The sequence below is a fragment of the Symphalangus syndactylus genome, chromosome 14 (assembly GCF_028878055.3).
Source record: "Symphalangus syndactylus isolate Jambi chromosome 14, NHGRI_mSymSyn1-v2.1_pri, whole genome shotgun sequence".
NCBI lineage: Eukaryota > Metazoa > Chordata > Mammalia > Primates > Hylobatidae > Symphalangus > Symphalangus syndactylus.
In genome coordinates this window covers 9,619,678-9,643,307 of record NC_072436.2, presented here as the reverse complement: position 1 = coordinate 9,643,307, position 23,630 = coordinate 9,619,678, and the positions used below count along the sequence as shown (strand labels likewise).

General features: G+C 46.1%; 1 protein-coding gene and 1 non-coding gene across 2 annotated transcripts in view; one reads left to right on the top strand and one right to left on the bottom strand.

The window, feature by feature from the left end:
• ST6GALNAC1 (ST6 N-acetylgalactosaminide alpha-2,6-sialyltransferase 1) overlaps window positions 1-18,891 on the bottom strand; it is a 43,807-nt gene extending 24,916 nt beyond the window's left edge. The window contains exon 1 of the mRNA XM_055242142.2: window positions 18,856-18,891. The gene's annotated coding sequence lies outside the window, so the exon portion shown is untranslated. The remainder of the gene's footprint in view (window positions 1-18,855) is intronic.
• Window positions 7,609-7,711, top strand: LOC129463408 (U6 spliceosomal RNA). Its single transcript, XR_008651176.1, has one exon. It is a non-coding gene; the product is annotated as a U6 spliceosomal RNA (small nuclear RNA).
• Window positions 18,892-23,630: the final 4,739 nt, after the last annotated feature.

Here is a 23,630-nt window from a genome sequence, read left to right as displayed (position 1 = left end):
CACGCCCGGCTAATTTTTTTTGTATTTTTAGTAGAGACGGGGTTTCACCGTGGTCTCGATCTCCTGACCTCGTGATCCGCCCGCCTCGGCCTCCCAAAGTGCTGGGATTACAAGCGTGAGCCACCGCGTCCGGCCTTTTTTTAAAATTTTACTTTAAGTTCTGGGATACATATGCAGAACGTGCAGGTTTGTTACATAGGTATACATGTGCCATGGTGGTTTGCTGCCCCTGTCAACCTGTCATCTAGGTTTTAAGCCCCGCGTGCATTAGGTATTTGTCCTAATGCTCTCCCTCCCCTTCCCCGACCCCCCACCCCCGCCCCGAGAGGCCCCGGTGTGTGATGTTCCCCTCCTTGTGTCCATGTGTTCTCATTGTTCAACTCCCGCTTATGAGTGAGAACATGCAGTGTTTGATTTTCTATTCCTGTGTTAATTTGCTGAGAATGATGACTTCAAGCTTCATCCATGTCCCTGCAAAGGACATGAACTCATTCTTTTTTATGGCTGCATTTAAAGTACTTTGAAGAAAAAAGGCAGGCCTGGGAAGTTTTGGTTCTTTTTTCCTCCCCTGTTGCAAATTCTCATGGTTTGATTTGGGTGGTGGAGAGCACGTGTCATCTGCGGGCGGTCTCTGTACTTGAAGGTGACTACGTTTGGATTCTGAGACAGGAAGTGGAGAGTGACTAGGTCACAGTCATTTTTTTTTTTTTTTAGTTTAATTTTTCCCTTTTTGCTGTCTAGTTGTCCTCATCAATCTTCTGCTTCTTGGTATTGACATCATATCCTCATCATCTTCAGCTGCTCACTTGCCCGTAGTAAACTCAGCTTCCTTGTCTTTATCTCCATCCTCTTCCTCACCATCACCTTCTTCCTCTTCATCTACCTCATTGTCAGCCTCCTGCTCCCAGTTTTCCTCATTAGCGTTCCCATTAGCAGAGGCATCTCTTCCATTTCCGCCTTCTCCACAACTTCCTTCTTCTCCTTTAAGTCCTTGGTGGTGATCTTGGAGCTGGTGTCTATGGCTACATCTGACATGATGGGGCATGCCGGTGATCTGATGCAGGGGATTAAAAACGAATCGAGAATTCGAGGACTCTGGTAATAAAGCTGCTGGAGTCCATGGAGGAGGAGCCAAGGAGCTAGATGAGGAATAACTCAAAGATGGCTTTTCAGAGCAGCCAGCGGGGGCTGTTTTCATTTCAACAGTGTTCACAGGAGTATAGAAACCCTCTTGGTGCATGCATAAGAGAAACTTCTAATCGGTAGAAGTTTGATCATGAAATTGCAGCAACTCAGCCACATCTTCAGGCTCCACCTCTAATTCTGCTTCTCTTGCTGTTTATACCACATCTGCGGTGACTTCTTCTACTGAAGTCTTAAGTCCCTCAAAGTCGTCCACCAAGGTTGGAACCAACTTCTTCCAAACTCCTGTTAATGTTGATATTTTGACCTCTGGCCACGAATCATGAATGTTCTTCAGGGACTCTAAAATGATGAATCCTTTCCAGAAGGTTTTCAACTTACTTTGCCTAGATCCATTAGAGAAATCACTATCTATGGCAGCTATATCCTTATGAAATATATTGCTTGAATAATAAGACTTGAAAGTTAATATTACTCCTTATTCCATGGGCTGCAGAATAAACGTTGTGTTAACAGGCATGAAAACATTCATCTCCTTGTATATCTCCATCAGAGCTTTGGGTGACCAGGTGCATTGTCAATGAGCAGTAATATTTTCAAAAGAGTCTTTTCTTCTTAGCAGTAGGTCTCAACAGTGGGCTTAAAATATTCAGTAAATCCAGCTGTGCGTGGTGACTCATGCCTGTAATCCCAGCACTTTGGGAGGCTGAGGTGGGCGGATCATGAGGTCAGGTGATCAAGACAATCCTGGCTAACACTGTGAAACCCATCTCTACTAAAAATACAAAAAGTTAGCTGGGCATGGTGACATACACCTGTAATCCCAGCTACCCAGGAGACTGAGGAAGGAGAGTCAATTGAATCTGGGAGGCGGAGGTTGCAGTGAGGCAAGATTACACCACTGCACTCCAGCCTGGGCGACAGAGTGAGACTCTGTCTCAAAAAAAAAAAAAAAAAAAAAAAATATATATATATATATATATATATATATATTCAGTAAATCATTCTCTAAATGAGATGCACTGTCGTGCAGGCTTTGTCATTCCACTTCTAGAGCACAGGCAGAGTAGCTTTAGCATGATTCTTATGAGCCATAGGATTTTTGGAATGGTAAATGAGCACTGACTTCAACTTAAAAGTCACCAGCTGCATTAGCCCCTAACAAGTCAGCCTGTCCTTTGAAGCTTTGAAGCCAGACATTAACTCCTCTCTACCCAGAAAAGTCCTGGATGGCATCTTCCAATGTAAGGCTGTTTCTTCTAAATTGAAAATCTGTTATTTACTGTAGCCACCTTCATCAGTGATCTTAGCTAGATCTGGATAACATGCTACAGGTTCTACAGCCAAACTTGCTGTTTTACCTTGCACTTTCATGTTATGGAAATGGCTTTCCGTAATCTCTATGAACCAACCTCTGCTAGCTTCTAACTTCTTTCTGCAGCTTCCTTACCTCTCTTAGCCTTCATGGAATTGAAGAGAGTTCCAGCCTTGCTCCGGATCAGGCTATGGCTTCAGGGAATATTGTAGCTGGCTGGATCTTCTATCCAGACCACTAAACTTTCTTTGTAACAGCGATAAGGCAGTTTCACTTTCTTTTTTTTTTGAGACAGATTCTCGCTCTATTGCCCAGGCTGGAGTGCAGTGGCACGATCTTGGCTCGCTGAAACCTCCACTTCTCCAGTTCAGGCGAATCTTGTGCCTCAGCCTCCGGAGCAGCTGGGATTACAGGTGTGCACCATCACGCCCAGCTAAATTTTTTTGTATTTTTAGTAGAGATGGGGTTTTGCCATGTTGTCCAGGCTGGTCTCGAACTCCTGACCTCAAGTGACCTGCCCACCCACCTTGGCCTTCCAAAGTACTGGGATTATAGGTGTGAGCCACTGTGCCCAGCCAAGCTGCCACACCCAGCCATGTTTCACTTTCTTATCATTTATGTGTTCCATGGAGTGGTGCTTTTAATTTCCTTCAAAAATTTTTCCTTTGAATTCACAGCTTGGCTAATTGGTGCAACAGGCCTAGCTATTAGCCTGTTTCAGGTTTCTATATGCCTTCTTCATTTCTAGCTTAATCATTTCTAGCTTTTGACTGAAAGCAAGAGACGCATGACTCTTCCTTTCACTTGAGCAGTCAGGCTACAATATTTATTAAGTTTTGCCGTCTTATTGGGCATGGTTCCTGGTGCCCCCCAAAATTACAATAGGAACATCGAAGATTACTGATCATAGATTACCATAACAAATAGAATAATAATGAAAAAGTTTGGGCTGGGCACTGTGGCTCATGCCTGTAATCCCAACACTTTAGGAGGCCGAGGCAGGTGGATCACGAGGTCAGGAGTTCAAAAGCCACCTGGCCAAGATGGTGAAACCCCATCTATACTAAAAATACAAAAAATTAGCCAGGCGTGGGGACAGGCGCCTGTAATCCCAGCTACTTGGGAGGCTGAGGCAGGAGCATCGCTTGAACCCAGGAGGCGGAGGTTGCAGTGAGCCAAGATGGCAACATTGCACTGCAGCCTGGGCAAATAGAGTGAGACTCCATCTCAAAAAAAAAAAAAAAAAAAAGCAAAAAAAAGGAAAAGAAAAAGAAAAATGTTTGGTGGCCAGGCGCAGTGGCTCATACCTGTAATCCTAACACTTTGGGAGATGGAGGCGGGCAGATCACTTGAGGTCAGGAGTTCGAGACCAGCCTGGCCAACAGGGTGAAACCCCGTCTTTACTAAAAATACAAAAATTAGTCAGGCATGGTGGCATGCACCTGTAGTTCCATTTACTGGGGAGGCTGAGGCCGAAGAATCCCCTGAACCCAGGAGGTGGAGGTTGCAGTTAGCTGAGATCACGTCACTGCACTTCAGCCTGGGCAACAGAGCGAGACTCTGTCAGAAAAAAAAAAAAAGCAGCAGCAGAAAAGAAAAGAAAGAAAAAAAGAAAAAAGAAAGAAAAAGTGTGAAATATCGCAAGAATTACCAAAATACGACACAGACATGAAGTGAGCACTTGCTGTTGGAAACATGAGGCTGATAGACTTACTTGATGGAGGGTTGCTATAAACCTTCAGTTTGTAAAATTGCACTATCTGCAAAATACAATAAAGTGAAATGCAATAAAACAAGGTATACCTGTAAAAGTATTTTTATAAAAAAAGAAACTGTCCACAATTTTAGTGTTCAATGTCCATCTAGTTGCCAACATAAAGAAATGGCATCACATTTCACACGTTATGTCTAGATCCAATTTATCCAAACCTAGGAGCAATATGAGGTTTTTACTGTTGCAAAATTTAGTTTAATTTAATTTTTTAAATTTTTGTAGTGACAGAGTCTCAGTATGTGTTCCCGGGCTCGTCTGGAGCTCCTGGGCTCAAGCAGTCCTCGTGCCTTGGCGTCCCAAAGTGCTGGGATTACAGGTGTGAGCTACCACGTATAGCTGCAAAATATTCTTTAGAACTGTGACAAATAGTGCACTGATTTGGGAGTACCTCCAGAATCAGGAATTGGACAATCAATACAAGTGGGAAAATGTGGCCGATTGCGGTGTCTTGCGCCTATAATTCCAGCAGTTTGGGAGGCCAAGGTGGGCAGATCACCTGAGGTCAGGAGTTCGAGACCAGCGTGGCCAACATGGTGAAACCCGTCTCTACTAAAAATACAAAATTAGCCAGGCGTGGGGGCACAGGCCTGTAATCCCAGCTACCTGGGAGGCTGAGGCAGGAGCATCGCTTGAACCCAGGAGGCGGAGGTTGCGGTGAGCTGAGATCACGCCATTGCACCCCAGACTGGGCAACAAGAGCCAAACTCCCTCTCAAAAAAAAAAAAAAAAAAAAAAAAAAGTAGCCGGGCATGGTGGCAGGCACCTGTAATCCCAGCAACTTGTGAGGCTGAGGCAGGAGAATTGCTTGAACCCAGGTGGCAGAGGTTGCAGTGAGCCGAGATCGTGCCATTGCACTCCAGCCTGGGCAACAGAGCAAGACTCTGTCTCAAAAAGAAAGAGTAGGGAAATGTATGTTGTTATGCAAAAATCAATTGTATTTTCTGCTCTCTGAAAGTAGGAATTGACAAGCTAATTAATTAGTCCTTTTTATTACCAAGCACCTGTGCTGCTCAAATTCTTCCCATATCTTGAGTCAGCGCTTGCCTCTGAAGAACCCACAAATCTACATAGCATCCAGAGACTGTCATCTTTGATTTTGAAGACACAGGGCAAGTGATGTGGAGAAGCCTTTCTCGGGGGCTTGAACAGTGTGAGTCATAAATGCCAGTGTTGAAGGCTCTAGATTGCACTGCACTATCACTGTTCACCAGATCCAAGCAACATAAATGCCTGTCGTTCTTTTTTTATTTTTTATTTTTTTGAGACGGAGTCTTGCTCTTTCATCCAGGCTGGCGTGCAGTGGCGCTATCTCGGCTCACTGTAAGCTCCACCTCTAGGGTTCATGCCATTCTCCTGCCTCTGCCTCCCGAGTAGCTGGGACTACAGGCACCCGCCACCACGCCCGGCTAATTTTTTTGTATTTTTAGTAGAGACGGGGTTTCACCGTGTTAGCCAGGATGGTCTGGATCTCCTGACCTCATGATCCGCCCGCCTTGGCCTCCCAAAGTGTTGGGATTACAGGCGTGAGCCACCGTGCCCAGGCAGGTGCCTGTTGTTCTTTAGTAATTTTGCATTTGTACATTTGTGATTTGGGGCTTTCTAAAGAACGAAGTCCAGGAATGGCACTCTTCTTGTCCAAGTATAAAGGTGAGATAGTTTTACACTCCTCTTCGGCCAGTGTTTTCTTTTTTCTTGTTTCCAACAATTCTAACAATGCCCCTGGCTCCTAAAACTGCAATATTTGTCCTTGTAACAGGCTCAACAGGCATATCTATTTCTTAGAACATTTGCACAGTAACACAAAGGCAAAAATAATGCCATTTGGTAAAAAGAGAAAAAAGGTTAATTTATAACTCTGTTGTTTAATAAAGGAGTAGAGGATTAAGGTGCCCTAGGCAAGGATTCAATATTAAGTGAGCTTTCTGGTATTTCCTCCTTATCGACTGTTCTACCTCCTGGATGGTCGTGATTGGCAAGTGTAGCTGACTTGGAAGACTGAGCCTGGGCTGGACGGCTGATTGAAGCCCCTTTGGGCTGCAGCAGCTGTTCTTTCTTTCTTTTCTTCCTTCCTTCCCTCCCTCCCCTCTCTCCCTCCCTCCCTCTTTCTTTTCTTTTCTTTTCTTTTCTTTCTTTCTTTTTTTTTTTTGACAGAGTCTTGCTCTGTCGCCCCGGCTGGAGTGCAGTGGCACAATCTCAGCTCACTGCAAACTCTGCCTCCCAGGTTCAAGCCATTCTCCTGCCCCAGCCTCCCCAGTAACTGGGACTACAGGCGCCTGCCACAATGCCTGGCTAATTTTTTTGCATTTTTAGTAGATACGGGGTTTCACCGTGTTAGCCAGGATGGTCTCAATCTCCTGACCTCGTGATCCGCCCGCCTCGGCCTCCCAAAGTGCTGGGATTACAGGCGTGAGCCACTGTGCCCGGCCCAGCAGCTGTTCTTTCAGGTAGCTGAAAAAGTCAGACAGGCCCCAATAGACTTGTTTGACAACATTTCTTTGGTCTCTGAATACAACTGCCATATATCTTGTTCTCCCAAGGCTCTAATAATGACCAAAGAACCCTAGTTCATTTTCTCTTTTTTTGAGACGGAGTCTCGCCGTGTCACCCAGGCTGGAGTGCAGTGGCATGATCTCAGCTCACTGAAACCTCCACCTCCCGGGTTCAACCTCCCAAATAGCTGGGATTACAGGTGTGCACCACCATGTCCAGTCGATTTTTGTATTTTTAATAGAGAAGAGGTTTCACCGTGTCGGCCAGGGTGGTCTCGAACTCCTGACCTCAGGTGATTCGCCCAGCTTGGCCTCCCAAAGCGCTGGGATTACAGGCATGAGCCACCATGCCCGGGCCCTAGTTCATTCTCTAAGATTATAGCCAACCATTTTCTGAGACATGGGAAGCCTTCCACCTTCCCATGTACTCTCCTTTTGGAAGAATGAGTTCGATAGCAAGGGAGGCCTACACCACAGCCCAGTATTGTGGTAACGGGTGCAATCTAAAAGAAATGTGACACGAACTCAAAAGGTTATGCTTGTGAATTGATTCAGTTCACATTTCCTAAGAGTTTACTATATACTGACTCCTGGGCTAAGTACTGTAAACTGTTGTGTCAATGAGTGACAGAAAACACACGGGGCCAGTAGAGACACAGAGGAGGGGCACTTGGCCAGCTCAAGTACTGGAAGGTTCCCTATCCAGTGTTCCCTACCTGACCAGTGAGGCTCACGAAGTAACACAGGGCATCAGCACACGAAAGGCAGAGGGTGAGATTCTAGCAGGAAAACTCTACCCTGGCCACCAGTCCCCAGAGAGGAAGGGTTGAAAATTAATGGCCACATTGCCCTTAGCCAGCCTGCAATATTAATAACCTGTGCTGTGCCTGCTTCAGCAGCAGATATACTAAAATTGGAACGATACAGAGAAAATTAGCATGACCCTTGTGCAAGGATGACACGCAAATTTGTGAAGCGTTCCATATTAAAAGGTAGTAACAACAATACTAGCTGTTGTGCTGAAGGCGCCTTTGTGGAGAAGTTTTCTGGAGTAGCAGGAGACTTATTTTTGATGATTATTTCTCCAACACCAGGCACTATTGGTGCCGTGGACACGGTGATGAACAAAAGATAGCAGTCCTGCCTTCACTGAGGTAAGCTCCTAGAACAGAGACAGTGGAGAATCAGTTAAACAGATAATAATCCATGCTATGAAGAAAAAGGGCGCCAAGGCTCACGCCTGTAATCCCAGCACTTTGGGAGGCCGAGGCAGGAAGATTGCTTGAGTCCAGGAGTTTGAGACTAGCCTGGCCAACATAGTAAGACCCTATCTGTACATCAAATTTTAAAAATTGGTTGGGTGTGGTGGCTCGTGCCTGGGGTCCCAGTTGCTGGGGAGGCTGAGGCAGGAGGATTGCTTGAGCTGAGGAGTTGGAGGCTGCAGTGAGCTGTGATCGAACCATTGCACTCCAGCCTGGGCGAGAGAGTGGGACTCTGTCTCAATAAATAAATAAACAAATAAGAAAAAGGAAGCATAGAGTAAGAGCTGTGGTCAGGGAAGTCCTCTCTGAGGAAGTGACCAGGTAAAAGGAGGAAGTAAGCCATGAGAAATTTATAAAGGCTGGGTAATGTATAAAGAAAAGAGGTTTAATTTGCTCACGGTTCTGCAGACCGTACAGGAAGCTTGGTGCCAGTATCTGCTTCTGATGAGCCCCTCAGGTGGCTTACAGTCATGGCGTAAGGCGAAGGGGAACAGGCACATCACGAGTGAGAGAAGGCGGAGGTCCCAGACTCTTAAATAACCAGATTTCTTTTGTTTTTTTTTTTTTTTGAAATGGAGTCTCACTCTATCGCCCAGGCTGGAGTGCAGTGGCACGATCTCGGCTCACAGCAACCTCCACCTCCTGGGTTCAAGTGATTCTCCTGCCTCAGCCTCCCAAGCAGCTGTGACTATAGGCGCCTGCCACCATGCCTGGCTAATTTTTGTATTTTTAGTAGAGACAGGGTTTCACCATGTTGCCCAGGCTGGCCTCGAACTCCTGACCTCAGGTGATCTGCCCACCTCGGCCTCCCAGAGTGCTGGGATTACAGGCGTGAGCCACTGTGCCTGGCCAAAAACATGTCTTTTGAGACCCCTAGTTTGCTCTTGTCCTGGACATACTAGCCTTCTTACTGATTTTAAAAAGGGTGTAAATGATTTGGTGTGTCTTGATAGGTCTCATTTTATCTTGCTTCAAAGGCCACAAGCTATAATTATCATTGATTTTTGTTCTGTTGAAAAGGTCTTTGTTAATATCCCTGGAGGTATACAGCTTGTGAAAATCATCCAAGATGAAAAGAATGTCTGCCCCCTTGATATTTACTTAGGGAGTGAGGACAGTGATCTCTTTGCAACTGATATTCTGCTTCAGAATATCATTTCTACCCAAATCAGACCAAAAAATCATTTGTTTTTTTATTCAGGCTTTCCATCTGGGCCCTTTGTACCCACCTCTTTTTCTATGTGACGATTTGCCAGTAGAACACTCCATTTCAACAAACAGGTCTATGGAAATAAGCAAACTAATTACATGCAGCTTCTTTTATGCCGGTGGCCCAGATTTAGGAGTTCCAGACCAGCCTGGGAAACAGATTTAGAAATGGAATCAAGTATTGACAGTGCTGTGATTGGTGAAGGCAGTCTACCTATCCACCAGCGCCGCCCATATGCTGGCAGGGTTCGAAAACCTTGTCTGAGTTGAGGAACAAGAAGGGGGCACCCCCCTGCCATCTCTCATGACCTTCGGAATGTGCAGAAAAGCCTCGATGTCTCCATAGGAAGAAGCACAAAGTTGAGAGGAAGGGCAGGGCTCACACGCTGTCCAGGTGGCCTCTGAAGCAAATAATAGGGCCCTCCCTCTGGAGATTGGAAAGTGGATTTCCTGGTGGGGCCAGGGAAGGCTAGGCTGGGTTTTCTGAGCAGGGCTTCATTAAAGAGGGGACACCATCTGTGCAGAGTCCACCCTCTATCCTCAGAGGCCAGCAGCAATAGATGGAACCAAGTCCAGCTGGATCTGGGGCCGCTTCACCTTGGACCTATTGCCAGCTACATTAAGGCACCTCTGCCGTCTTCTTCCGTGTCCTGACCACTTCCATTTCCTGCTCTCCACACCAGGGCAGCTACGAAGCGAGGCTTGTAAAGAGAGAAGGCAGCAGGTATCACAGAACTAGACCAGGCCCACTCCCCAATCTCCTCATTCTCCCAGCAAGCAGTGTGAGTGCCCAGCTTGTGCTGGGAAGAGCAGGTGAAGCACTGTGAACCAGATATGTCAGTGGGGCTTGAAACAGGGCTGGCCTGAGCTTTACCAGGCTAAAGTGATGAATCTGCCCAAGATATTGCTAAGGGACCAAAGGGAGTTGGCATAGAGTGATTGGAAGCAGTGATTAGAAAATAGAAAATGGGCTGGGCACCATGGCTCATGCCTGGAATCCCAGCACTTTGAGAGGCCAAGGAAGGCAGATCGCTTGAGCACAGGAGTTCGAGACAAGCCTGGGAAACATGGCAAAACTCCATCTCTTGGTTTTTTTTTTTTTCTTTTTTGAGACAGCATCTCACTCCAGCACCTAGGCTGGAGTGCAGTGGCGTGATCTTGGCTCACTGCAACCTCTGCCTCTTGGGTTCCAGCGATTCTCCTACCTCAGCCTCCTGAGTAGCTGAGATTACAGGTGCCCACCATCATGCCCAGCTAATTTTTATGTGTTTAGTAGAGATGGGATTTCACCACATTGGACAGGCTGGCCTTGAACTCCTGACCTGAAGTGATCTGCCCACCTCAGCCTCCCAAAGTGCTGGGATTACAGGGGTGAGCCCCCATGCCCGGCCAAAACCCCATCTCTACAAATACAAAAATTAGCCAGGCATGGTGGTGTGTGCCTTACTATAGGTACTTGGGAGGCTGAGGTGGGAGGATGGTTTAAGCCCAGGAGGTGGAGGTTGCAGTGAGCCAAGATCACCCCACTGCACTCCAGCCTGGGCAACACAGCCAGATCCCATCTCAAAAAAAAAAAAAAAAAGAAAAAGAAAATGGTTTCATGTTGCTACCTCAATGAGGTGAGGCTTCTCAAGAAAACAACTGCACTTACAGTCCTGTATGGATTTATTTCCCCCTCTCCTTTGATGTCCCCAGTCTGCCTCTTCTCTGACACTGGCAGTTCTGTCCTGAGGCCCTCTTCTCAGACAGCCCTGCAGCACTTTCTGCTACCCTTCTGTTTGGAACACTCAGAAGCCAAAGGTGTGACAACCTGTTGTTGACCTTTTCCTGCAGACTCCCCATTTCCTTGGGAGCTGTGGTCCAGGAATCCCGTAGTGGTAGGAATCTAGCCCCAAGACTGAAGATCACTTAAGGGTTTCTTCTGTGAGAACATTCACAAAAATCAGAGACAGGATTTTGCCAGTGAGTGCAGCCATTCCCTATGAGTCAGTAACCCTCTGCCCTGCATCCATCCCCGCAGGAGGGACCTGCCAAAAACAAATCGCCTCCATGGATGAGCAGCCACCCGCACCGCCCGGGACAGGGCAAGTCCTCTGCGGCACGGTGCATTCACCATGGAATTAGAGTCTGAGTTGTTTTGCTGAGTCACCCTATGTTTATCACATATTTTGACACTTCCTTGACAGCATGCGGATGCCCCAATTTTGTGTTTGCCCTGCTGGCGGTTTCAGTAAATCAATAATAGTAGATAAGAAAAAACAAGTAAACCTCTCAAGCCCTAAAATGCAATAAAATCTGTCATTAAAAAAAACGGGTAGGAGGAAATTCAAGGGTTATCCTGCATGAGCCACACCCAGTGCCATGTAGGGAATGAGGTCTGCAGGTCCCCTCTCTACCTTGGTGTCACCCAGGCATTTGAGAAACTCATCCACAGAGACCAGCCTGAAGCTGCCATTCCCCAGAATGAGGAGTCTCCAGGGTTGGAGGAGAGGCAGTCCCAGGATGCTCAGCTGGTTGTGACCCCTGTCCCCATTTGCATCTCACCCCAATCAATAGCACTATCATCAGGATTCAGGTACTTTTTTTTTTTTTTTTTGAGACAGAGTCTTGCTATGTCGCCCAGGCTGGAGTGCAGTGGTACAATCTTGGCCCGCTGCAACCTCCATCTCCCAGGTTCAAGCGATTCTCCTGACTCAGCCTCCTGAGTGGCTGGGATTACAGGTGCCTGCCACAACGCCCGGCTAGTTTTTGTATTTTTAGTAGAGACAGGGTTTCATCATGTTGGCCAAGCTGGTCTCAAACTCCTGACTTCAGGTGATCTGCCCACCTCGGCCTCCCGAAGTGCTGGGATTACAGGTGTGAATCACCTTGCCTGGCCTCAGGTCCCATTTCTTTCCCATGCAAGAAATGGTCATTGAGAATCAGGACCAGGAAATGTACATGGGTGTGGGCATCCTGTTATGTCAGAAAGCAACGAAATCGTCAAAGACAAATTTGTTCCAAGTTCACAGATTCTATTAAATAACTGGCCTGTACTCTTAGGAAATGTCAAGGTCACAAAAGACAAAGAGACTGAGGAGCTGTTCCAGATTAAGTGACACTAAAGAGACAGAGATAAATGCAGTATTTAATCATGGATTAGATCCTGGAACAGACTTTTTTTTTTTTTTTTTTTTTTTTTTTTTACATTAAAGACATTGCTGGTCAACTGGCAAAGTATGAATACACTCATAGATTACATAATAGAATTGTATGAATGTAAGTTTCCTAATATTGATCATTGCTCACGATTATTTAACAGTATGTTCTGTTCTTTACTGCAATATTTACAGGAAAAGGACACTGTGATTCATTCTCAAGTGGCTAAAACGATGTATATATGTATGCCTATATATGAGAGAGAAAAATAATTAAACAAATGTGGTAAAATGCTAACTACTGGGGAATCTGGGTGAAGGGAAGATGGGCGTCTGTTGTACTAGCCTTGCAACTTTTCTGTAAGTCTTATTTCAAACTAAAAAAAATTACCAAAGGAGGCTGAGTGTGGTGGCTTACGCCTGTAATCCCAGCACTTGGGAGGCTGAGGCAGGCGGATCACCTGAGGCCAGGAGTTCGAGACCAGCCTGGCCAACATGGTGAAACCCCATCTCTACTAAAAATACAAAAATTAGCTGGGTGTGGTGGTACATGCCTGTAATCCCAGGTACTCAGGAGGCCAAGGCAGGAGAATTGCTTGAACCTGGGAGGTGAACTTTGCAGTAAGCTGAGATCATGCCATTGCACTCCAGCCTCGGTGACAGAGCGAGACTCCATCTCAAAAAAAAAAAAAAATTCCAAAGGAAAAAGAAGTTCCCAGGAGCCAACAAAAAAGCTCCCCTTTCCATACAAACTATATTTTAGTGAAACCACATAACCAATGAGGGAAAATTCTTTATAGAATTTATACAGTTCATTGCAAGAGGAATAATAGAATCAGAAAACCATCATTTTACCAACTCCTATGACAATGATCATAAATGAACACTAAGACCTTACGGCAGAAGCTCAGGTTGATGGAGGGAACAGGCTGACTTCATTGGCCAATCCCAGTGTCATCAAACTTGGGGTGACAAATATAGCCCTGTGAAGAATTGTGGTCACAAATTTGAATGCATTTGAATACAGTCCAGCCTTTAGAGCTAAGTGCAGGAAGTGTGTCGCATAGGGGAATAGGAGACACTATACCCTGACCACCCCCTCAGCCAAATCCAGGTGAATATTCTGTAAGACCTGGCTTCTCTAGCAAATCAATGTCAGTTTTTTTAAAAAATGAGAAGACTTGGCTGGGCGCAGTGGCTCATGTCTATAATCCCAGCACTTTGGGAGGCTGAGGTGGGCAGATCACCTCTGGTCAGGAGTTCGAGACCAGCCTGACCAACATGAAGAAATTCCATCTCTACTAAAAATACAAAATTAGCCGGGCATGGTGGCATGTGCGCCTGTAATCCCAGCTACTCGGGAAGGCTGGGGCAGGAGAATTGCTTGAACCTGGGAGGTGGAGGTTGTGGTGAGCCGAGATCGCACCATTGCACTCCGGCCTGGGCAACAGTAGCAAAACTCCGTCTCAAAAAAAAAAAAAAAAAAAGATGAGAAGACTATTGTGGAATAAAAGAGACTTGGAGGCACAACTAATTGCAGTGGGTGGCTCTTGTTTGGATTCTGATTTGAACAAACCAACCAATTTCTTATTTTTTAAATTAAAAAAAATTTTTTTTCAGACAGAGTCTCACTCTGTCACCCAGGCTGGAGTGCAGTGGTGCAGTCTCGGCTCACTGCAACCTCTGCCTCCCAAGTTCAGGCTATACTTATGCCCCAGACTCCCAAGTAGCTGGGACTACAGGCACACACCACCATACCTGGCTAATTTTTGTATTTTTAGTAGAGGCAGGGTTTCCCCATGCTGCCCAAGCTGGTCTCCAACTCCTGAGCTCAAGTGCTGGGATTACAGGTGTAAACCACTGCGCCCTAAACCAACCAATTTCAATAATTAGATATTAAATAACATTAAGGAATTATTACATGCATTAAAGGTGACAATGATATGGTGATTATGTTTTTTTAAAATGCTCTTATTTTAGAAACAGGGTCTCACTCTGTCACCCAGGTTGGAGTGCAATGGCGTGATCTCAGCTCACTGCAACCTCCACCTCCCGGGTTCAAGTGATTCTCCTGCCTCAGCTTCCCGAGTAGCTGAGATTACAGGCCTGCGCCACCACGCCTGGCTAATTTTTGTAGTTTTTAGTAGAGATGGGGTTGCAACATGTTGGCCAGATCTTGAACTCTTGACCTCAAGTGATTTGCGTGCCTTGGCCCCCCAAAGTGCTGGGATTACAGGCATGAGCCACCGCGCCCAGTCTAAATTCTCTTATTTCCAAATACGAATTCGGTCCTTTTTTTCCCACCAGTCAAGGCTTTAGAAAATACGGCTGCCATGTCCTTCTCTGTCCTTGCCTGGTGGTCTGGTGTCTGCTTTGACCCCTCCTGCCCTGCCAAACCCCATCATCTGCCCTTCAACAAAAAGTAACTCAATACGTGGCCAAGACCTCCAGCTTATATAGCATGGTCAAAAAAGACCAATAAAGTTGTAGATAAGTGATAGGACAGAAGTAAGTGGCTGTAGGCTTTTAAGGGTGGGAAACTGTGGGAGAACACGAAAGGAGGAAGGAAGGTTTATAGATTCCTCTGGTGCCCTCTCTGGGCTGGTAAGTCTCGAGTGGTCTCCAGTAAAACAGAATTTCTATGCCTGCCTTTAGGCAAAAAAGGGAAGGGTAGAGAAAGCTTTTCCTGTGTTTGCTGCTTTTGTTTTTGTTTGGAGATGCAGTCTCACTCTGTCGCCCAGGCTGGAGTGCAGTGGCGCCACCTCGGCTCACCGCAACCTCCGCCTTCTGGGTTCAAGTGATTCTCCTGCCTCAGCCTCCCAAGTACCTGGGATTACAGGTGCCCACCACCACGCCCAGCTAAATTTTTTGTATTTTTAGTAGGGATGGGGTTTCACCATGTTGATCAGGCTGGTCTCGAACTCCTGACCTCAGGTGATCCACCTGCCTCAGCCTCCCAAAATGCTGGGATTACAGGTGTGAGCCACCACACCCAGTCTGTTTGCTGTTTTTTAATTGCCTTTAGCTCAAAATAATTTTTATGCCACAGTGGCATATGTCGGGGTATAATATTCTGGTTTCTCACACTTGCAAGTGTCGTTCCCAAGTGCACGCCCCACTAAACTGCTTGTGCACAAATCTCCATAAGGCCTGTTTCCAGGTGACTCAAGCTCAGGCACTCAGTCCCAGGAGTGGACCTAACAAACAGACTCTAACCTGGGATTAGAAGCTGGATCACCCTCTGACAGTGAGGACCCCATCACTAATCTATGTAGGGTACTGATAGCCCGAAGTTGTCAAAACTTTCCCTGAAGGTAGCCTGGATGGAATCATGGTGGAACAGAACCGACTATCTCCAAGGCCTCCAACAGGAGAGTCATTTTATACCTCCTTATGCGCCAGTGTGGAGTGGAAGAGTCAGGACACATTCCAGGGTAGGGGGAGAGGACACAGTACCCTTGAAATTTGTTTATTTTGATGACTGAAGGAAGACAGGATTTATATCCTCAGGGTAAAAAGTTCAAACATTAGAGATAAAGCTAAAGCCTTTTCCTTCGCTCCCTCCCTCCTTCCTTTCTTTTCTTTTCTTTCTTCTTCTTTCTTTTTCTTCTTTTTGAGACAGGGTCTTACTCTGTTTCCCAAGCTGGGGTGCAGTAGTGCAAACAGGGCTCACTGCAGCCTCAACCTCCTGGGCTCAAGGGATTCTCGCACCTCAGCCCCCTGAGTAGCTGAGACTGTAGGCGTGCACCACCACAGCTGGCTAATTTTTAAATTTTTCTTTAATTTTTACTTTATTTAATTATTCGTATAGAGGTAAGGTCTTGCTGTGTTACCCAGGCTGTTTTTGAGCTCCTGAGCTTAAGTGATACTCCCATCTTGGCCTCCCAAAGTGCTGGGATTACAGGCATGAGCTACTGAACCTGGTCTTTTGATTTTTCTGTAGAGACGAAGTCTCACCATGTTGCTGAGGCTGGTCTCAAACTCCTGGATTCCATCAATCCTCCCACTTTTGTTGTGGTAAACTGAGGAACAGAGAGACCAATATGGCCTCCCAAAGTTTAAAGCCTTTCTTTACTATCACACTTGTCTTTAAGGGTCGGGGGGGGAGAGCCTTTCTTGGCAACCATTTCAACCCCACTGTTAGTAGTATGTTATATACCCCTCTCTATAGAACTCTCTAGGTAATATTTATGAGCGTGTAACATAAATGAGATCATATTACACCACTGCTGTGCAATTGCTTGTTTTACTTAACCGTGTGTCTTTTTCCTTTTTCTTTTCTTTTCTTTTTTCTTTTTTTTTTTTTTTGAGGCAGTGTCTTGCTCTGTCGCCCAGGCTGGGGTGCAGTGGCACGATCTCAGCTCACTGCAACCTCCATCTCCTGGGTTCAAGAGATTCTCCTGCCTCAGCCTCCTGAGTAGCTGGACTTACAGGCACCCGCCACCACACCCAGCTAATTTTTGTATTTTTAGTAGAGATGGGGTTTCACCATGTTAGCTAGGCTGGTCTCAAACTCCTGACCTTTGGATCTGCCCACCTCGGCCTCCCAAAGTGTTGGGATTACAAGCGTGAGCCATTGCACCCGGCCAACCATGTGTCTTAAGGATCTTTCCTTGTAGGTAGGTAGCATGGCTTCATCCCTTTTAACTGCTGCTAACTGCTGCATAATAGCCTGTATGTTAGGCTGTTCCTAATTTTTCTTATCACACAGATGTTGTGAACATCCTTGGACATATTTCCATGGACTCCCAAATATTTCTCTAGCGCAGATATAGGTAGGATTATTGCATCATAGCATATCTTGTTTAAATTTTAATAAATTATATAAAATTGCTTGACCATTTATTAAAGTTATTTGATACAATGTTAATAATTATATCATATTACTATTAGCGGAGAATAATATGACTTTCCCTATACCCTTGACAAAATATGACATTATCAACCTTTCAATATTTTGCTGCTCTGATAGTTTAAAAATTTTAAAAAACATTATTGCTTTCAGTTGCATTTGTCTGATTACTGAGGTTGAGCATCTTTTTTCATATTTATTGGTCATTTGCTTCAATGAATTTTCATACCCTTTGCTGTGTTCTTTTCTTTCTTTGCAATTTAAAATAGAACATAAAACACCCAGGTAAACAAAACCTAGAAATTTTTGTGTGTGTATAATTTTTTTTTCTGTTTTGATAAACTGCAACCGCAGTTTCTCAAATGCCTTCAACCTGAAATAATCAATTTACTAAATCTGCGTTTTTCTTTTTTGAGACAGGGTCTCACTCTGTCACTCAAGCTGGAGTGCAACTGATCACGGCTCACTGCAGCTGTGTCCTCCTGGGCTCAAGCAATCCTTCCACTTCAGCCTTCCCAGGTAGCTGAGACTACAAGCATGCGCCACCACGCTCAGCTAATTAAAAAAAAAAATTTTTTTTGTAGATGTGGGGTCCCTCTATTGCTCAGGCTGGTTTTGAACTCCTGGGCTCAAGTAATCCTACCGCTTCAGCCTCCCAAAGTCTTGGGATTACAGGCATGAGCCACTGCACCTGACCCCGATCTGCATATTTTCAGGTTGATCACCCTTAACTCCTTCAGTGGATAACATACATTCACACTGTTGCGCAACCATCAGCACCATCCATCTCCAGAACTTTTTCATCTTCCCCAATTGAAACCCTGTAGCCATTAGACAATAACTCTCCAGGCCAGGTGCGGTGGCTCACGCCTGTAATCCCAGCACTTTGGGAGGCCGAGGTGGATGGATCACTTGAAGTCAGGAATTTGAGACCAGCCTGGCCAACATGTTGAAACCCCATCTCTACTAAAAATAAAAAAATTAGCCAGGTGTGGTGGCACGTGCCTGGAATCCCAGCTACTCTGGAGCTTGAGGCACGAGAATGGCTTGAACCCGGGAGGCGGGGATTGCAGCGAACCGAGATCACACCACTACACTCCAGCCTGGGCAACAGAGCAAGACTGTGTCTCAAAAAAAAAAGATAATAACTCTCCAGTTTCCCCTCCTCTCAACCCCTGACAATCACCCTTTAACTTTCCGTCTGTATGAATTTGTCCAATCTAGATACCTTGTATGAGTGGAATCATAGAATATCTGTCCTCTTGTGTCCGGCTTATCTCGCTGAGCGTAAGATGAGGGCTGCTTGCTTTTTGGCAGATCCAAAGCCTTGCAGGTTGTGGAGGACCCACTGGCCTGATACCTCTAGGAAGTGGGCAGTTGTCCCAACGGGGCCATGCTCCAGGGACCCCTCACTCCCAGCTGTGCAGCCCCCCTGGAGGGGGACCCCTCACTCCCAGCTGTGCAGCCCTCCTGGTGGGGGCAGTTCTCTTCAGTATGCCTGGACAGGCGTTCCCTTCTTCATGCCTCTCAAGGACTCCTCAGGGCAGAAGCAGTACAGCCTCAAAGCTAAGAGCCCCCAGTTCTGCACCAGGCAGAGTGGATTTGAATGCCTCCTGCTTCTTATTCACTAAGTTGGGCTAGTTACTTAGCTTCTCTATGCTTGGATTTTCTTACCTGTAAAATGCAGAGGTCAGGTGTGGTGGTTCATAACTGTAATCGCAGCACTTTGGGAGGCCGAGGTGGGAGAATCACCTGAGCCAAGGAGATTGAGGCTGCAGTGAGCTGTGATGATGCCACTGCACTGCAGCCTGGGCGGTGGAGCAAGGTCCTGCCTACAAAAAAAAAAAAAAAAAAAAAAAAAAGGCAGATGCTAACGCTAATAATCATAGTGGATACTTTGCTGTGCCACCCATATCTCTCATTAGGAATGAAGGATCTGTAAGGATCTTTCCCCCCATTCTTGCAGTGCTGTTGTCAAAAAGGCTCCACTGTCAGCATCTATGGGGGGGTGGGGGTGCTACTTCACTGGGGAGAGTAGCTTCACAACTACTCCTCACAGTGTGTGCTCAGCCTCTCCTGAGACTGCATCACAGCTCTCCCTCCTCCCTGCGCTGAGTCCTTCCCTTTCCTCCTCCTCCTGCAGGTCTTGACCTGGGAGCACCCCTAACAAACCTCTTACATGCCAACCTCCACCTCCGCTGGTTTCCTGGAGACTTAATCTGCCACATATCATGTTTCTCACAAGGACTAAATTACATAGAACACAAAGTTCTAAGATGGGCGCTGTGGCTCACGCCTGTAATCCCAACACTTTGGGAGGCAGAGGCGGACAGATCACTTGAGGTCAGGAGTTCGAGACCAGCCTGGCCAACATGGTGAAACCCTGTTTCTACTAAAAATACAAAAATTAGCCAGGCATGCCTGTAATCCCAGCTCCTCAGGAGGAGGATGCACGAAAATTGTTTGAATCCTGGGAGGCAGAGTTTGCAGTGAGCCAAGATTGCACCACTGCACTCCAGCCTGGGCGACAGAGAGAGACTTCAACTCAAATAAAAAAGAACATAAAGTTTTTACCCCAGAGCCAGACACAGCGAACAATAAACATTAGTTGGTCTCATTGTACCTTCTTTTCTCTTGTGGTTACAGATGAAAAAATAAATAAAATTCCTCTCAAGAGGCCAAAGGGGGTTGGGTGTGATGACTCATGCCTGTAATCCTAGCACTTTGGGAGGTGAAGGCGGAAGGATCACTTGAGGTCAGGAGTTTGAGACCAGCCTGGCCAACATGGTGAAACCCTGTCTCTACAAAAAATACAAAAATTAGCCAGGTGTGGTGGCACACGCCTGTAATCCCAGCTACCTAGGAGGCTGAGGCAAGAGAATCGCTTGAACCCGGAAGGCGGAGGTGGCAGTGAGAGGAGATCGCACCACTGCACTCCAGCCTGGGTGACAGAGCGAGACTCTGTTTCAAAACAAAAAAATCCCAAGGAGAGACCACAATATGTGCTCATGATGCCATTCTGACTGGGATCTTTTATCTTCAATGCTATATACATGTATATACATAGGTATATATATACTTTATTGAGATATAATTAACATACCATACAATTCATCTATTTAAAGCATACAATTCAATGGCTTTTTGTATATTCAGAGTTGTGCAACCATCACGCTAATCATTTTAGAACATTTTCATTACCTGTCCTCCCCCACCAAAAACCCCTGTACCCATCAGCAGTCACTTCTCTTCCCTCCACCCCACCCCCAGCCTCTGGCAACCATAAATCTACTTTCTGTCTCTATAGATTTGGCTATCCTGGACATTTCATGTAAATGGAATCATACACTATGTGGTCTTTGTGTCTGACTTCCAAAACTTAGCGTGATGTTTTCAGAGTTCATCCATGTTGCAGAATGTATCAGTACTTTATTCCTTGTTACTGTTGAATATTCCATGATGTGGATAGATCACATTTTGTTTATCCACGCATCCAGTTGATGGATGTTCTTTCCACTTTTTAGCTTTTTTTTTTTTGAGACAGAGCCTCCATCTGTCACCCAGGCTGGAGTGCAGTGGTGCAATTTTGGCTCACTGCAACCTCTGCCTCCTGGGTTCAAGTGGTTCTCCTGCTTCAGTCTCTGCAGTAGCTGGGATTACAGGCACACCATCACGCCCAGCTAGTTTTATTTTTATTTTTGTACTTTTGTATTTTTTTAGTAGAGAAGGAGTTTCATCACGTTGGCCAAGCTGGTCTTGAACTCCTTACCTCAGGTGATCTGCCCACCTTGGCCTCCCAAAGTGCTGGGATGACAGGCGTGAACCACTGCACCTGACCACCTTTTAGCTATTATTTCCGCTTTTTGGCTACCATGAATAATGCTGCTCCAAGCATCCATGTACAAGTTTGTACGTGGACATATGTTTTCACAGGCATATGCCTAAGAGTACATACATATTCTTTTGGGTATACACCTAAGAATGGAGTCGCTGCGTCATTTGGTATCACTTTAATATTGGGAGAAACTGCCAGTTTTCTAAAGCAGCTGCGCCATTTTGCATTTCCAGGAAGAGTGTGTGAGGGTTCCGATTCCTCCACTTCCCCACCACTTGTTATTATCTGTCTTTTTTATTATAGCCATCCTTGTGATGTAAAGCGGTATCTCGTTGTTGCAGCTTTTGATTTGCATTTGATTGACATGTTGAGCATCTTTTCATGTGCTTATAGGCTGTGTATCTTTTCTGGGAAAATGTCTATTTAGATCTTTTGCTCATTTATTGAGTCTTATTCAATGTTTTGAGTTTTGTTTTCTTCATCTGTAAAAGAATGTTACAGCCTTCATAGAGTAGTGATTAATGAGCACATTTATTTGCAAGGCACACAGCACAGTGCTCTGCAGGGCACTTGGCATACACTCCAAAAAGTTATCAAAACTTCCTGTCACTTTGCCTCGCAAGTAGAAACCAAGTGGAGTTTGTTCTGCGTTACGTCACCTACCATAGTGTTTTGCATGAAGACAGGCTCAATAAATGTCTGAGAGTAAATGGGCCAATTCACAACATTCAATATTCAAATCTGAATCCTCTGTGCTTTGCCCCCTTTCTCCCATTTCTCTCATTGAACCTTTTCTTCCTGGAACAATTTTCTTAATTTTATTCCCCTTGCCAGCTGCCTCCTCTTCTGAAATTTAACTTGCAGTATCATTGAAGCTGAGTACAAAGAGAACCAAAGACACCACCTATGGCAGTCCCAAGGTGAATGTGATAAACCATTGAAGGAGTTGAGCGTCTGACAGCCTGTGAGCATAGCCTGTCCCATCTTAGCGAGCTCCACAAAAAGTAATTAAAGTACTGAAAAGAATGAGAAAAGGGAGATTTTCAAAAACGCTGATTGCAGACTGAGTTATTTAACACGGTTCAGCAACCCTGGTCTGAGGAATTTTCACTTGTAGAGGACCCAGGCCGCCATCAGGCCCAAAGAGTCCAGGTTGGTGGGGCCACCCCCCGCGGTGTGGAGCCTGCAGGGGGCCACGACTGGGTGGAGAAAAGGAATGTGGTCATTCAGCCGAGTGGTAAGTCCAACCCATTTCACAGGCACTCAGCCTGCACTCTACGTGCTCTGGTAAAGCCCAGCTGAGGTGCCTGGGGCAGGACTTGAAAGGACAAGCACAGGTGAGGGAAGGTGTGACTGTCAGCCCAGTACCAGACACCACGGTGAGATGTGAAGCTGGGTGTGTATGGAACTGCTGGCTTTTACCTTAGGCCTGGGACAATAGGGAATGTAAAAAGCAAGGGGTGTGTGTGTGTGTGTGTTGGCGCCAGCTGTAGTACCGCCGTCTGAAACCCTGGGCCACCCTCTGAATAATCTGCTCGAGGGCAAGCCTGGGAGCGTCAGGGGGAGGAAGGTGGAGACACAGGTGTCCCAGAGGGCAGGGACTGGTTTCAGCTCATCTTGGTATTCCGGGGCTCAGCTTGGTGCCTGAGGACCGTTTGTGGAGCTCACGAAATGCTCCCCCAGGCCAGGCATGGTGGCTCACTCCTGTAATCCCAGCACGGGCTGGGCCGCATTCTCATTGGACGATGGCCCTTGTCAATCACTGAGGGAACTGGACCTTGGGTGCGGCCGGACATCCGGGACTTTCCACCCTCGGCGTGGGGCGGGCTTGAGGTGGGGAAGATGGAAGGATGCGATACCCAATGGGGATCAAGGCCTTTGGCTTCGCGGCAGATTGGCAGGTGCTTGAACCACTGAAATGCCGCAGAGGGATACCGGCGCTATGGCAGTGATTGGTTCACTTCGCGGGTGGGTGGTTTTCTCCGTGCGTTGGTCCCCACAGTAGATAAAATGGGCACAGTAGCTAAAATTAACGAGTAAGTAAAGCCGCTGCCGGTGAGTTTTAGGCTTATTTTCGCTTTTTTGAAAGTTAGTATTTTGGCTCTCGCAAAGCCTTTTGATTTTAGTAGGCTTTCCCTGGAATGACTCAGATTCCCTTTCGTTACCTTAGTTAAGGCACCCCCTCCCCGTGCAGGGTCAGGGTTGGAGAACTACCGCGCTGAGCCCAAATTACCGCCAAGATCGTCGGTAATGTGCGCAACTCAGTGAGCTAAAGCGGAGATTTAATGGATGGTATTCAGAGAAAATGGGACAAGACATGAATGGACAGTTTACAGGAAAAAAAAAAAAATGCAAGGGGCCCCTAAACATTTAAGTGGGTGCTCAGCCTTTTTCATAATCAGAAGAATGCAAACGAAAACCTCACTGAGCTAAGGCTTCTGATCCATCAGATTGTCAAAAATCCAAAAGTTTAACGAGTGAGGTACGCTGTTAAGGACAATACAGGAACCTGATCTGTCCTGCATTGCTGGGAGGGAGTGCAAATTTACCTTTGACCCGCAATCCACCTCTAGAATCTACTCCGAAAGTAAACTTGCACAAATACGAAACAGCA